Source organism: Adiantum capillus-veneris, chromosome 17, assembly GCF_014529385.1.
Source record: "Adiantum capillus-veneris isolate H3 chromosome 17, ASM1452938v2, whole genome shotgun sequence".
Classification (NCBI taxonomy): Eukaryota; Viridiplantae; Streptophyta; class Polypodiopsida; order Polypodiales; family Pteridaceae; genus Adiantum; species Adiantum capillus-veneris.
Window position 1 is genome coordinate 82,321,599 of NC_140947.1, and position 14,908 is coordinate 82,336,506.

Genomic DNA, 14,908 nt, shown 5'->3' on the forward strand with positions numbered 1-14,908 from the left:
AGGGGATATGTGAGAGAAAGGCAGTACCAGCCAAACCCTGTGTACCAGCCACAACAATGGCAATCCATTCCTCCATATCAGATGAATAGGGCACCACCACCACCACCTAGATATGCCATAGGACATCTGGATGTTCAGCCAGAGCTGGAAAGAGCGAAACCTGTCCTTGGACATCAACCACCACTGCCAGGGGAAGCCCAGGCAGCAGTCATGTATGTGTATACAGATCAGCCAATAGAGGAAAGAGCCTTAGTGCCTACATCGCCCTACCACACGGACGAGAACTATGGATGTGGTCAAACTATAGAACTCAGTACAGCAGGGGGGGAGATGTATGATCCATGGATGTCGAATCCTACCACCAGTTACATTCCACAACCAGACACTTCCATGATGTCTAACGAGGGAGTGACTGTGGGTCAAGGAACTTTGATGTTCATAGCTAATCAACAGGGAGGAATGAAGCCAAGATCTTATCCTCCAAGGCAAAATTTCACCCCGCAACCTCCTCAACAACCACCAAGACCATTGGGACCATGTTACCGGTGTGGTGGAGATCATTTGATGAACAGTTGTCCAGTGGGGGAACAGAGTATCAAACCTCAGTGTAATCAATGCGGAATCACCCACTTGTATACCGACTGTCCAAACAAAACCGACAATAAAGGAAAAGCGACCATAAGTAAGATTGGAGTGATACCTTCTTTGAGTGGATCGGAGACTGAAGCGACTGTACCTGTCAAGGCAGTTACACGAGCTCAAGCTAAGGGGAAAGAAGGTGAGAAAAAGGATGAAGGCCAAGAGAGAGCTAGTCAAGCTCCTAGTCGAAGGGTAGAAAGACGTAAAATCCGCTCTAAGGAGAGAGCTAGAAATCATCATAAATACAAGACTCTATCTGCTGAGCTTGCAAAAGCTCAAGAGCAATTGCAACAACATATTTCTGGAGTAGCATCTAATTCTGGGGAAGCAAAACCAAACAAGATAGATGACACAAACAACCAGGAAAAGAAAGATAAGGAGAGCAGTAGCCTAAGTTCAGGTGGATCAGTCCTGGTTGAGAAGGTGTGTGAACCCTTAGATGCTATAATAAAAGCCTATGAAGCCAGGATAGAAACGTATCGAACTCAGGCAAGTCAATGGCTGACTTATCCAAATGCAGAGCTGGAGAAACAGAGGTTCGAAATGTGCAAACAATTGATCCAAACAGCTCAGGCATTATTAGAAAAGCCTCCTGCGATGCCAGTTAAGGAAAGGATAAGTCAACAACCTCCATTTGACCTAAAATCTGATATACCTGAGGAGGTGAATGTTCCAGAAGCTAGCTTCAAAGAACCAAAAGAGAAATCTGATCCACAAGTAAAGATTGAAGAATCGAGGGCTGAAGAAGAGAGCAAAAGACAAGACTTGGACCATAGAGTGGCGGAAAATAGCATAGAAAAATCCATCTATAAAGAACCACCCATGGCACTTGAAGTCAGAGATGATTGGCCTCATAAATTGTGGGAGCTAATTAGAAACGCCAAAGATGGAAGCATGACACTCGAGTCAGCTCCTCTAGAGGAAGTTGATGTAGAACGCCAGATGCCCGATCTAGATGCTGGGTCGATGTATGGAGACATAGGGTCAGAAAAATCGACAGAGAGCATAGATGAAAATCTTAAGGAACTCCCTGCTTATCAAGGCGAATATGAAGCCAAGTCTGACATTATGATCCTTCCGTCTCAAAGAAAGTCGTTCAAGCCAACCTTAGACTCTAACGAGCTTCATGAGTTGCTGTCCACGCAAGTGAGATGCACTTTAACGTTGGCAGAGATGCTCAAGATACGACCACATATGTGGAAAGAAGTGAGCACATGCTTAGAGAAATTGGGTCTAAAGGATTTGCAAGAGACGCTTGAAGCAGAGTTGGGTGACAATCAAAAGACAAAAGCTAGTGTCAAACTTGTACCAGTAAATAAAGTTGGAGATTACTGTGAAGGTGAGGAAGGCAACACGATGCTACCACTGGAGTTCAATGATGTCAAAACCATGGCAATTTTGGATAGTGGAGCAGGTGTATCCATAGTCACAAAAGATCTTTGGGAGAAATGGGGAAAACCAGCACTCCGAAAGACCAAAATGAAGCTACAATTAGCCAATGGTTATGTCGAAAGACCCTTGGGAATATTGGAAAAAATCATCATAACGTCGTGTGGTATAGAATATGAGCATAAGTTCGCAATAGTTGATTTCAGTGACAAGAATAACTATGAAGTTATTCTTGGAAGACCCTTCATGCGCCAGCTCATGATGATACAAGACTGGGGCTACAACTACCTATATCTTCGCCACATGGACAACATCACAAGGATAAACCTCGAAGATTACTCTTATCGTGATGTGCAGCGAACACCTGTGGAGGATTTTGACTCAGCCACAGCAGCTAATTCCGAAATTCAAGCATTTCTGGTCGAAAAACCTCAACTATGGATGTGCGGAGCTTCAGACAATGGAAGCTTGGATAGAAATGAGTGCAAACTGGAAAGAAGTGTAGTGGATGATGCACATATTGCAGAGCCATTTCCAGAAGAAGCCTTCGAGCCTTTGGAATGGATGCAGATCTTAGCTACACTTGATGTAAGCACTAACGAGACCACTCCCACAAAGTTTTGTGACAGTGAAGGTTTGGACTTAGTCCCCCTACGCATGCTAAAAGCACTTCACACGATAGACAAAGGCAATGAGGAGACTACAATGGTCAATGAAGTTGATGAGATAGAGAAGCAAGTCCAATGCCGGACAATTCAAGACGAAATCTCTATCAGGGACTTAACTCCTTGCTCTTCCGCTCTAGAGACGATAGACGACACTCAGTCAAAAAACGAAGGGATCCAAGGAGAGTGCCTCTTCATAGAAGATGCAGATGACGAACACTCAACTGGGAAGCATAGTGAGTCTGAGGATGAAATGAGGATTCCTTTGACGATACCTAGACCACCCCACTATAAATTGCAGCGCTACAAGAGGAAGATCCAGGAAAACCAACCCGATGCCGGAGCTAGAAAGCGAATTACAGTTCTTAATTCTAGTCAAGACTGAAGACTGCATTAAAGATGGGGTAACGTGGATGTATTTCAGAGAAACAAAATGAAGAATGAAGAATCAGCCACCTAAAAAAGAACTTGAGGCTAAAAGCAATATTTCCGCTAAAAAAGCGCGACGTGAACGACGACGAGAGAATTTAGCCAAGAAAAGCTTGCACACTAACGAAGAATGGACCACAGAGCCATCAAATAGCATAGAAGGAAGCGGTTCAGTGCAGGATGGTATCAGTGTTCCTTCCCACTACAAGCGATATACTATTCAGGATAGGCGTATATGTTTGGAACAGCCTGTTCGAGAGAAGAAACAAGTCGGGACATCGTATGATGGTTCTGAAGAAGCGAAGAGAATTGATTTGGCAAACCCTGGAGAAGAGCCTAAACCTGCCTACATTGCCACGGATCTTACTCCAGAGGAAGAGTTAACATTAATCGATGCCCTTAAGGAGTATAGGGATGTTTTTGCTTGGTCTTACAAGGACTTGAAGGGTGTGGATCCTGTTATCTGTCAGCACACCATTCCCCTAAAAGCCGATGCAAAACCTAGCAGACAACGTCCATATACGTACAACAAAACCTTTTCTAGAAAGATAAAGGAAGAGATAGACAAACTTATGGAAGCAGAATTCATCTATGAGATTGAACATACGGAATGGGTGTCACCTATTGTGGTTGTCCCCAAAAAGAATGGCAAATTACGAGTATGTGTCAATCTTAAGAAAGTGAACGCTGCTACAATCAGGGATAACTATCCTCTTCCCATAACCGAACACGTGCTAGAGAGAGTAGCAGGCAAAAGAGCGTATAGTTTTCTGGATGGATTCTCTGGTTACAATCAACTAGGGATCAAGCCAGAAGATCAACACAAAACCGCTTTTGCTACAGAATGGGGCATATATGCGTATAGAGTGATGCCATTTGGGCTCACCAATGCACCAACAACCTTCCAGAGACTGATGAGTCACGCATTCAAGGAGTATCTTCGAAATTTCTTGGAAATCTATATGGATGACCTGTGTGTTCATTCCCTTACGAGAGCTGAACATGTAGTTCACCTTAAGAAAGTCTTTGAGAAGTGTAGAACATATAGAATCTGCCTGAATCCTGAAAAATGCATATTCATGGTTAGACAAGGGAAGATATTAGGGCACATAGTGTCCGCAAATGGGATATCCACAGATCTTGAAAAGATTAAAGTCATAATGGAATTACCCAGACCTACAAATGCCAAAGGCGTGCAAGCTTTTATGGGCCATTGTGGATACTATCGCAGATTTATCTACATGTATGCTGTGATTGCACGACCTTTGTATGCCCTTATCACTAAATTCAAATGGACTGAAGAATGTGAGGAATCCTTTAGAAAGCTGAAGGAAGCGCTGATCATGGCTCCTATCCTCAAGGCTCCAGATTGGACGAAAGAATTCCATGTTCACATAGATGCTTCAGCTATAGCGATTGGGTGTATCTTAGCTCAACCTGGTGACAGTAATATGGATTTCCCAATATCTTACGCCAGTAGACAACTGAATAGTGCTGAGAAGAATTATACCACCACTGAAAGAGAAGGTTTGGGAATGATATACACTGTAAAGAAGTTCAGACACTATCTTCTAGCCAATCATTTCACCTTCTTTGTAGATCATCAAGCACTACTCTACTTGGTGAACAAACCATGCAATACGGGAAGAATCGTCAGATGGTTCATCATATTGCTAGAGTTTGACTTCACTGTAGTAGTTAAAAAAGGTACAACCCACCAACGAGCTGATCATCTGTCTCGAATCTTAAGCGGAGAGCCACCAATGGGGATTGATGATGATCTGCCTGACACTTACCTTTTCAATATAGAAATGATTCCTCGATGGAGTCACAAAATCTTCCAAATCCTGTCTATCGGACAAGTTTCAGTAGGGCCTGAACGACTGATGTCACCAGATGTGGTCTTTGAAAGCAAGAACTTCAAGCTGATTAGTGGAAGATTGTATTGTCAAAATGCTGACGGTATATTCCAATTATGCATTGAGCCAAATGAGATTCCACTATATCTGGCTGAAGCTCACACAGAGGTCATTGGAATACATCACGGATTCCACCAGACTTCCAGGAAGTTGAATCGACTTAGAGTGTATTGGCCACGGATGAAGAAGGATGTGCACAAGTACATTCGAGAATGTGCACGATGCAGAGCCAAACCATCGGTGGATCATGCCACCTTATACCAAGTGACCATACCACCTAAATGGAGTCAGTATATAGTCGATTATCTTAAGGGGACTCCATTTCCCGAGAAAATGAGCAAGACAAGGGAATGAGCGATAATAAAGGAAGCAGAAATGTATCAACTGATTGGCAATCAATTGTATAAACGAAACAAAGACAATCAGTTAAGGCTATGTGCATCGGAAAGAGAATACCTGCCAATCCTACAGGAAGCACATGCAGGGCAGGCTGGTGGCCATTTCTTAGCAGAACGCACTGCGCAATTGATTATGTTTGCAGGGATATGTTGGCCGACACTCCTTCAAGACGCGGAGATGTATGTCAAGCGATGTGACGATTGCCAACGTGCAAAAGTTCCTATGCGAAAGGACCATATGCCTCTTAGACCTATGCTAGGAACTAGAGCATTTTCCAAATGGGGAATTGATTTCGTGGGTCCGATCACACCGGCCTATAGGAGTCACGCTGAATACATCATTGTGGCTACAGATTACTTAACGAAATGGGTCGAAGCAAAAGCCACAACTAAAAATGATGCACGTACCACCGCTCAGTTTCTATATGAAGAAATTTTCACCAGATATGGGCTACCCATAGAAATAGTCACTGACCGAGGAACCCACTTTGTCAATGAAGTGATTGAATACTTGCTTGACAATTTCCTTGTCATACATAAGAAGTCAGCTCCATATCACCCGCAAGCCAATGTCTTAGCGGAGAGCACAAACAAAGTCTTATGCACAGTGCTCACAAAAATAGTGAATAACAATAGGACTGATTGGGACCAGAAATTGCACGCTGCAATTTGGGCATATAGAGTGGCCTATAAGACTGTCCTAAATACAACACCATACAATATGGTGTATGGTCTTAATGCAATATTGCCAATGGAATTCCTAATTCCTACTTTAAGAGTGGCACAAGCACTCGAATGGACAGGTCATGAGCTCATACAACGCCTAGATGACCTAGAGAAACTTGATGAAACAAGAATGAAAGATGTCATAGGCATCTACGCGCAAAAGCGCAGAATGAAGGAGTTCCATGACAAGCACCTGATAATGAAAGAATTTCAGAAAGGTGATTATGTGCTTGTCTACAAACTCAAACAAAAAACCAAGAAATTGAAGAAGCAAGGCATGGGACCCTATTTGATTATAGATATATCATCTAGCGGGGCCATCAAACTTGCCACATTAGAGGGAGAGGAGATGCCTAATTGGATTAGTGGATGCAGGTTAAAGAAATATCATCTCCCGCTAACTCCAGAAATGCTTGAGAGGGTGCATGCAGCTGGTTGTCGAAAAGCTACAGCCAAATTTATCAAAGAAGAAGCTCAAGAAGAAGCACGGCTTCGACAACTCAAACGAAAGCAGCAACAACAGGGATTCAACAAGCAAAAGTGGACTCGGATGTATCAGATTACTCCTTTTGATCTGGATGATGAAGATGTTGATCCTTGCATTCCGATTGAAGTGACCCTGGATAAAGTTCCAACCTATGCCTTATTGGATTCAGGAGCTCATTACAACTACGTCACATACAGTTTCTTTAATCAACTGAAAGGTGTTCAGTTAGTGCCAGAATTTCGCTCCTGTGAAGCCTTCAATAATGCAATTATCATAACCAAAGGCTGGGCGGAGATACCCTTGTATATCAATGGCCTGCTGTGCACTCATCAATTTCATGTGTGCGATGTTCAAGATGATTATTCCCCCATCATATTTGGTACAACCTGGCAAAGGAGATACATAGCTTATTTGCACTGGTTAGGTAATCAAATGTACTTTCAAGCAGAGGGAAAGGTCAGCAATGTGTTGTTTGGAAGCGAGGAGGAGGTCCCTCATCAGCAAGTACGAGAAAACAATAAGAAATTCCTTCCTCCACCACCTGCACCTGTTTCAGCAACTGTACAACCGTCACAGTCAAAGGAAACTGTTGATGCTGCATGTCGGGTCAGCATTGAAGAACCAGTGTCACAACCTGCACTTCCTCACACCAAAAAAAAAGGCCTCAACATAAATCCGGAATTCCACAGTTACCTCGCCCAACATACAAGCAAGTTTGGCGGCCAAAACAATCAAATCCACAATCTCCACCGCCAAAGCCTAGCCAACAACTTGTCTGGAGAGCGAAGCCACCACCAGTGCCCAACACATAGACAACATCCAACAAATATGGGTGGACTCCAATCAAACCTGCTAATGTCATTACTCCTATACAGAAAACCAAGCAGGTCTGGCGGCCGAAGCAACCCAAGCCAACAGTTGCTCAACCCCCACTGCCAAAAGGCAACCCCACGGCAATCACAGCTACTCGACAATCCAAATAGTACACCCGAGCCCACCCACCGCCCAGGAAAATCAAACCCAAAAGTCCTATTCACTTCAAACAAGTTTGGGTTTCTAAACAGCCCACCAAAATTGCCGTCTCATATAAATGGCAACCCAAATGAAAGATTCCAAACCTGAAACCGGCTACATCCAGGTTGCAATGGCAACCTAAAACACATCAACAGGTACTCAACACGTCAAGATTGGTCAAACCACCACCAGTTCTGACCATGTCCGAGAAACTTAGTCTCTTGAAAGCATTCTACCACTTGGAAACCTCGCCAGCAGATGCCCTTAAGCAATCTGCTTAAGACCCTCATCTTGCACAACATTAATTTTTCCATGCACTGACCGAGTATGCATGCATATGGATAATTACACGGCCTTGCATAGGCACCAATGTTTTACCCATGCACAACACCACTAGTATGACACAATGTCGTCCATGAGGACTTCAGATAGGCGAGGGGGAGGCATTCCAAATGCGGACCCAAAATGATCATAGGGCAGTGTATTCAAATGGGACTGTATTCAAATGTTTTCCGACTTATTTTGTGTTTTATTGCGAATTTTCTTGACCAAGTTTGCATTTTATGCCCTGAATAGTGGTAAAAAAGGGAAAACTGCCAGATATATACCCCTAGGTGTGTGTAAATATGTACAAAATTTAGTTTTTAGCTATCTTAAATAAATACGAGATATCGGGACATCCTATGATTTTTCGGATAATTTTTGGAGTGATTTGCTATTTTTTGCTATTTCTTTGCTATTTTTCTCTTTTTATTTTCTAATAAATAGTAACAAGCTGCCAAAAATAAAACAGAGATACAAGAAATGTTTCCTAATATTAGGAAACCCGCAAGAATTTTCAGAATGGATTTCCAATGTCAACAGGTCAGGTTGCGGAAAATGACGGAAACCATATTTTTACAGCGGAAAGGCTCAAAGTGCAAAAGTGATGGAATTTGGCCATACGGTGTCCAAATCGCAAAATTTTCGATCCGTAGGTCATCTTACATGTGAGTTGGGACTAACCATGGGGGTGATTGCACTTGCACATCCTAAGCCCCAGGTATGTATACCCCAAGCCCTCATTTCTAAGCTCATTTGCTACTTGTCCTTGTGAAAGAGAGCTTGAGAGAGCATATTGCTACCTGCTTCCACCTGCCACCTGCTTCCACATTGTAGTCATCGTTACCATGAGGGGTAAGTACGAATACTTTTCAAGTCATTTAATGCTTGTTTGACTCATTTACAAGCACGTAACAAGCACACGCAGGGCTGGGAAGGCACAATTCCGTAGAAAACACACCAGACTCTAGAGACCACCAAAGGCTATAAGACTTCACAGAGACCTCAGAGATAGGTCTAATAACAATTCCACATAGGCATATGCTAACCCGGAAGGCCGAGACCAACACAGAGTCATCAGATGGCTTTGGGAGTCTCGGAAGACACCACACCCAATGTGGATGTCAAAAATGACAAGTGACCACACCAAAAGGCTGTATAGGGCCTAGCTACAATGTCCCAACACAAAACTCCAATTGCATGTCACTCCTGTGATCCCCCAGACAGTAAGCGCTCTTACTGTCTCTAAGGGATTTTTGGCCAATTTCTCAACTTTGAGCACATATGCACCTCAAAATACATCAATATACATGCATTTGACCCACAAAATCACAAAAGCCCCATACTTAGACCAAAATCCAAGCTCATTTGTCTGCCAACATCAATCCTGGTGAAGAAACCATGATACCCAATTCCAAGTTGAGAGCCAAGCTCCACAATTTCTTCTTAGAGCCTCTATGAGCCATCCATAAAGCTACATTCTCAAAAAGCTCAAAAAATGCTCAAGAGACAGTAAGCGCTCTTACTGTCTCCCATGTCCAGACTACTACCAAAGTTTCGAGATAGCTCCTATACATCACCATGATTACATTGGCTAAGCCTCCTACCAAGTAAAAATGCAAAAAACCATCACTTAGCCATTTCAGTCACCAGCTAGACAACTTTGGACCTACTGTTGCCAAGGAGCATCACACTATCAAAGTCATCACATCAAAAATCATCAAATGATGCCTTCCAACTAACCCTAGCATTACAGATCAAAAAACCAGCTCCATATCACTCTGGAGACAATAAGCGCTCTTACTGTCTCAATGCCCAGAAGTTCACTTCACCCCATCAAAAGCTGTATCTAGCCTCATTGCACAACCTTTGTGAAACCACAAGCACTATGCATCAAAATTTCACTAAGTTACCTATTTATGTAGTTCACCTACCATCTAGGGTTTGCCATATCTCATGGTATATTGCTCCATATTACACCAAAATTGGGGAGTACACTCCACATGCATTGTATTACATGCCTACGCACTCATTGTCACCTCAAAGTGCCAAAAAAACCTAATGGAGATAGTAAACACGCTCACTGTCTAGTGTTGCTAAATTGTCAGTTTTAGTGTTTTGGGCTTGCAAGCATGCTTTATACATATATTTTGAGTGTTACTTGCATTTGATGATCATCAAAGATTTAGTTGAAGCTCCTATCCAACACTCTGACTAGACGCTGACAACTTTCAAGTTGGTGGTCTGCTTACAGGGAAAATGCAAGAAGAAAAGAGTCTAGCCAAGAGACCCAGAAGAAAGTCCATCAAGCAAGAATTAGAAGAGATGCCACCTTATACTATCTTGAAGAGGACAATGAAGGAAGCAACTACCTACCTAAAGAGAGAGCTTTTGGAAGCACACAGTGCAACCATATATGAGGGAATATTCAGAACCCCAGACAACCAACTGGTGGATGTCCCCCTAACCCCAAGAGAAGTCTACGGGCTCACCAGCCAGCACCAAGATGACTTGGAAAAAGTGGATTTGCATAGATATTTTGAAATGGAGCCGTGCGAAGTAGATTTACAGAGAGCTTATGAGCTTCTGCACACATTTCAAGCAGATGGCATTGCCCATATCACCGATATGGCCAATGAAAAAGTCCAAGTACACATAAGCCAAGAAGTTATTGCAGTTGCACTCAACTTGTCAAACACGGGGATGCAAATGAGGGCTCGACATGAGAGAGAGCCAAATACATTTGTAAAGCGGGATTCAGCTGCTACATTTGATAGCATTATCTGCCAGAGGGCTCGGCTCCCCACCCGGATTTATCAGCACTTCTTCCATATTACAGATAAAAGACCGCCCCGCTTCACCACCCCCAACCATGCAGTGGCTACTACATTCTCATGGGCTTGCCGACAACATGCCCCTGTGGATATATATCATCCACAGTACATTCATTATAATCTCCTTCACCTCCGAAGAAAGGGCGCTGTCAAATATTTAGTTGCACCCGAAGTTCTGACAAGAATTGCATATGAGGCCATTGGGGCCACAACTCAGCTACCACCTGCTTCCTCCCAACAAGATTGGTTACAAGATATTGATTCCTCTGACGACGAGCCACCCAAGCCGAAGGCTAAGCCAGTGAGGGTAGGATTAAGGAGGTTAGTGACAGTGCAAGAAGAGAAGGAAATAGAGGAAACACATCATGAAGCCTCACAACCAGAAAGTGATTCCGAAGAGGAAGAACAAGCGGGAACCTCTTCTAAACCACAACCAACACAAGCATCAAAGCCGGAGACTGAGAGAGAGGAAGAAGAACACACCCCATTGATGAAAAGGAAAAGGAAAATACCTCCCACAGCTCCAGTACCAGAGGATCCACTACAAAAGAAGGCTCGCCTTGAACGCCTAAAAGAATCATACAAGAAGCAACGGGTAGTAGCCGGTGACCTTGAGGAGCAGTGGAATCCACGAGAACCACGCGTCAAAAAGCCCTCAGTCACCGTGGCCGAAGAGGACCTCCTTCTCAAAGCATATCTAAAGGAAGAGGAGGAAAGACTTGCCAAAGAGAGGATGGAAAGAATGGAGGGCTCAGCAGCATATGAACCACTTGTAACAGAACAACAGCCTCCATCTCCTCCTCCACAGCCTGAAGAGCCACACATCTCAGAAGGACAACCTACACAAGCAACACAAACAGAGCCTGAGATAGCTAAAGAAGAAGCTCAGAAGAAAAATCAAGATTCAACTCCATTGAGTGGAGAAATTGCCGCAAGAAAGGTATCTGTCTCTGTAACAAGAACTCACATACTAAGGAAACAATATGCAGGACTTGAAGGAAAGGGAGAGCCAGAGGTCCAAAGTGCTCCAATTATTGTCAACCTCGAAGATGATGAAGCGGCTCCGCCTCCAAAGGAAGAAACTGTCAAGCTTGCTATGCCAGAGAAGCAAAAAAAAGTTGAAAGTCTAGCTCACACACCAATAGCTGAATCATCAAAGGCACGAGAAGACACATTTGCAGTACCACTTATATTCCACACTCCGCCAGCAGTGGTCCCACCGTCGATGCAGACCTTCGGTCAAGGCTTGGACTTCTTTGCTTCTCAGATTACAATGATGACCGAAGGAATGAAACATCAGGCCAGGCAGCTTGAGCAAGAAACAGCTACAAAGAGCTTGCAGCTTGAAAAAGCACTCCAAGAAGTATCTCAACTGAAAGAACAGCTAACCAGCACTGATGATGAGCTAAGAAAACTACATACTCAGTTTACAGCAGAAAAGGAGTTGCATCAGAAAGTAAGACATGAGTATAGTGGACTCAAATTTATGTATGATCTGGGCACGGATCACATGACTTCCTTAAAGGCCCAAGTCCAGCTTCAAAGTGAACTCATCGACAAGCTCAAAGGCTATGCAGCAGGCGAGGCCACCTCCTCCTCAGCTCAAATAGCTATGCAAGAAAAAGATCAGAAGATAGAAGAGCTCGAGAAGAAGCTGAGGATGGAAGCCTTCCAGAGAGAAGAGCTGGTAGCTCAATCTATGCTACAAAAAGACCAACTCCTTCTAGAAAATGCAAATTTAAAGCAACAGTTGGCACTCTTAAAAGCTTCAAGTTCACGGCCAAATATAGCACCTACATCTACTAGGCCTGAAGCCAGGCCACTAGAGACAGAAGGGACTGTACAGCAAGAGATGCCTCCAGAGGAACCAATATCTGCACCTGCTACAGAGCTAGAACCTACTACAGCTGAAGCAGCAGACAAAGAGCTTACATTGAATGAATTGGCAGAGCTGCAGTTAAGAGAGCGCATGGAGACCCTCCATGAGAGGTATCATTGGAAGAGCCTAAGCTGGGAGCAGCGTATACTACACTCTGCAAATGTCTCTCACCTGACTCCCTAGCAGATAAATGAAGCTTGAGGAGCAGCATGTGCCGGAGAAAAGTCTTGAACCTACATGGCGACAGAGATGGCTTAAGAAGCATCCAGAATTTCTTATCCATCAAGTCCACGCACCTAGATACATTAAAGAAGATCCTACAATCTGCCCCTGTCCGTGAGTATACACATGGCAAGAGTTTGAGCACCTTCAGAAGGAGCATCCCACTTGGATGAACTATCCACTGCTGTCAGCTCCTAAGCCAGGTGACTACCTTACAAAAGAATATATGATCAGATCATTGACTGAAGCTGAGGAAATGTACAGAGGTCTCCCAGACCTATCTACAGGCATGCTAAGGAAAATATGTCGGATGCTACTAACCTGTATACAGGTATACCACCAGACCAAGTTAACCGACACTCCCTGGTTGGGTTTTTTGGAGGGTACAAGAGGCCTATACTATGATCTATCCGGCCAATCAGATGAAGTCATTTTGCATTGATTTTTTGCTCATCTAATGTTTTTGCCCAACTACTACCTCCAAACATTTGAAGAGGCTTTCTACAAAGGCTTCTTCTCCTATAATTCAAAGATCTTCAACATCGAAGTCGTAGACCTTAGAGCAAGATATGTAAGTTATACAGCGATCGAGTTGAAGCATGGGATCCAGAATATCCCACTATCAGCCATTGAAAAGGACAAGAAGGCCCAGTTCAAAGCGGCAGGGCGGCAGGGCGCAGATTAGAAAGATATCCACTCAATTGGACAGATGAAACGCCAAGCGCTTTACACACTCCACAACAACCCCATGTCGAGGACGACTTGGTTTAGGAGGGGGGAGTGTTGCAGGTCAGCAACGGTGGATAGCGGCCACCACTACATCAAGTCAAATCCCTGCCTTTTTGTATTAATTTTCTACTCTGAAGCTGAGCTTGTAATATTTTTGCTATTCAAATGTAAAGGGTTTATCTTCAGGGGCCATGGGCTTCCAAGTTGTACTGATTCCCAACTCAAGCACACAATTGATTATTGAGCCATGTATCTATGGGAAACCCTCCTCCCACAAGACCTAAGTATAAAGGTCAAAATGAAGGGTTTTGTAAGGGGGATTTTATGAGTTAAAAAAACTCTCTATGCGAGCAACTTATCTATTTTTTTGTGTGTGCATCTTCTTTGATTGCTATCTTGTGCTGCACGAGTCGCATTGCAGAACCGAGACCACAGTCGTGTTCAGCTCATCGAGCTCTTCGATTCAACGCCACCCATTCGCCACGAGACGCTACTTCTCGAGCATTGACCTACAGACTTACATGTGAGTTTTAGGGAGTTTAGGGTAGATTTCAGCGAAACCAACCATAGAGTAGGGTAGCTCTCCCTTAGATGCAGCTGTAGAGACCATCTGGGACCGTTTTCAACAACTTCCATTTTGCTGTCAGACAGTAAGCGTGTTTTCTACCAGGGTGCAAAATTCAGGTTTGAGGGTCTAGGTAGCTTGGGGACATGTAGGAAATTGCCTACGGTGAGTTTCGTGTCAAATCGAGGTCATTAGCCCAAGGTTTAGCTTAGTTTCGTGACGTAGGAGGTTCTTGGCAGATCCCGCACACACATGACTTAGAGATCTTAGATGACCATTTCATAGGTATTCGACAAGAGGTTGACACCCTCTTGGCGCGCCTCCATGCCCTAATCGGGTCAGTGACATCCCTAGTTGACATCTTTATGTGTTGAGTAGGTTCTCGCTTGCTACGAGCGACACTCAAAAAACAGCTACTCTCCGAAGCCATCATGTATCACAGAAAGAGTTTTATGTTTGGCCAATGGACCCCGAAATCTGGCCATTGCACCTTATGTATTGACCTTGCATGTGGAGAAGCAACTAAGCATGATAATTTCAGTCAAAGGAAAGAGAAATTATCACTATGTATGGATTTCAAACGAGCACCAATGTACATTAAAATGGTTGAGAAAAAATTACGGATGAAGAAGCTTCAATATGATGCACCATTGGAAACTAAATGGGAAGCTTTCAAGAAAGTTGTTTGTTCT

General features: G+C 43.7%; 1 pseudogene; it reads left to right on the forward strand.

The window, feature by feature from the left end:
- Positions 1 to 11,491: 11,491 nt before the first annotated feature.
- Positions 11,492 to 12,901, forward strand: LOC147437577 (uncharacterized; annotated as a pseudogene).
- The last annotated feature ends 2,007 nt before the right edge of the window (positions 12,902 to 14,908 follow it).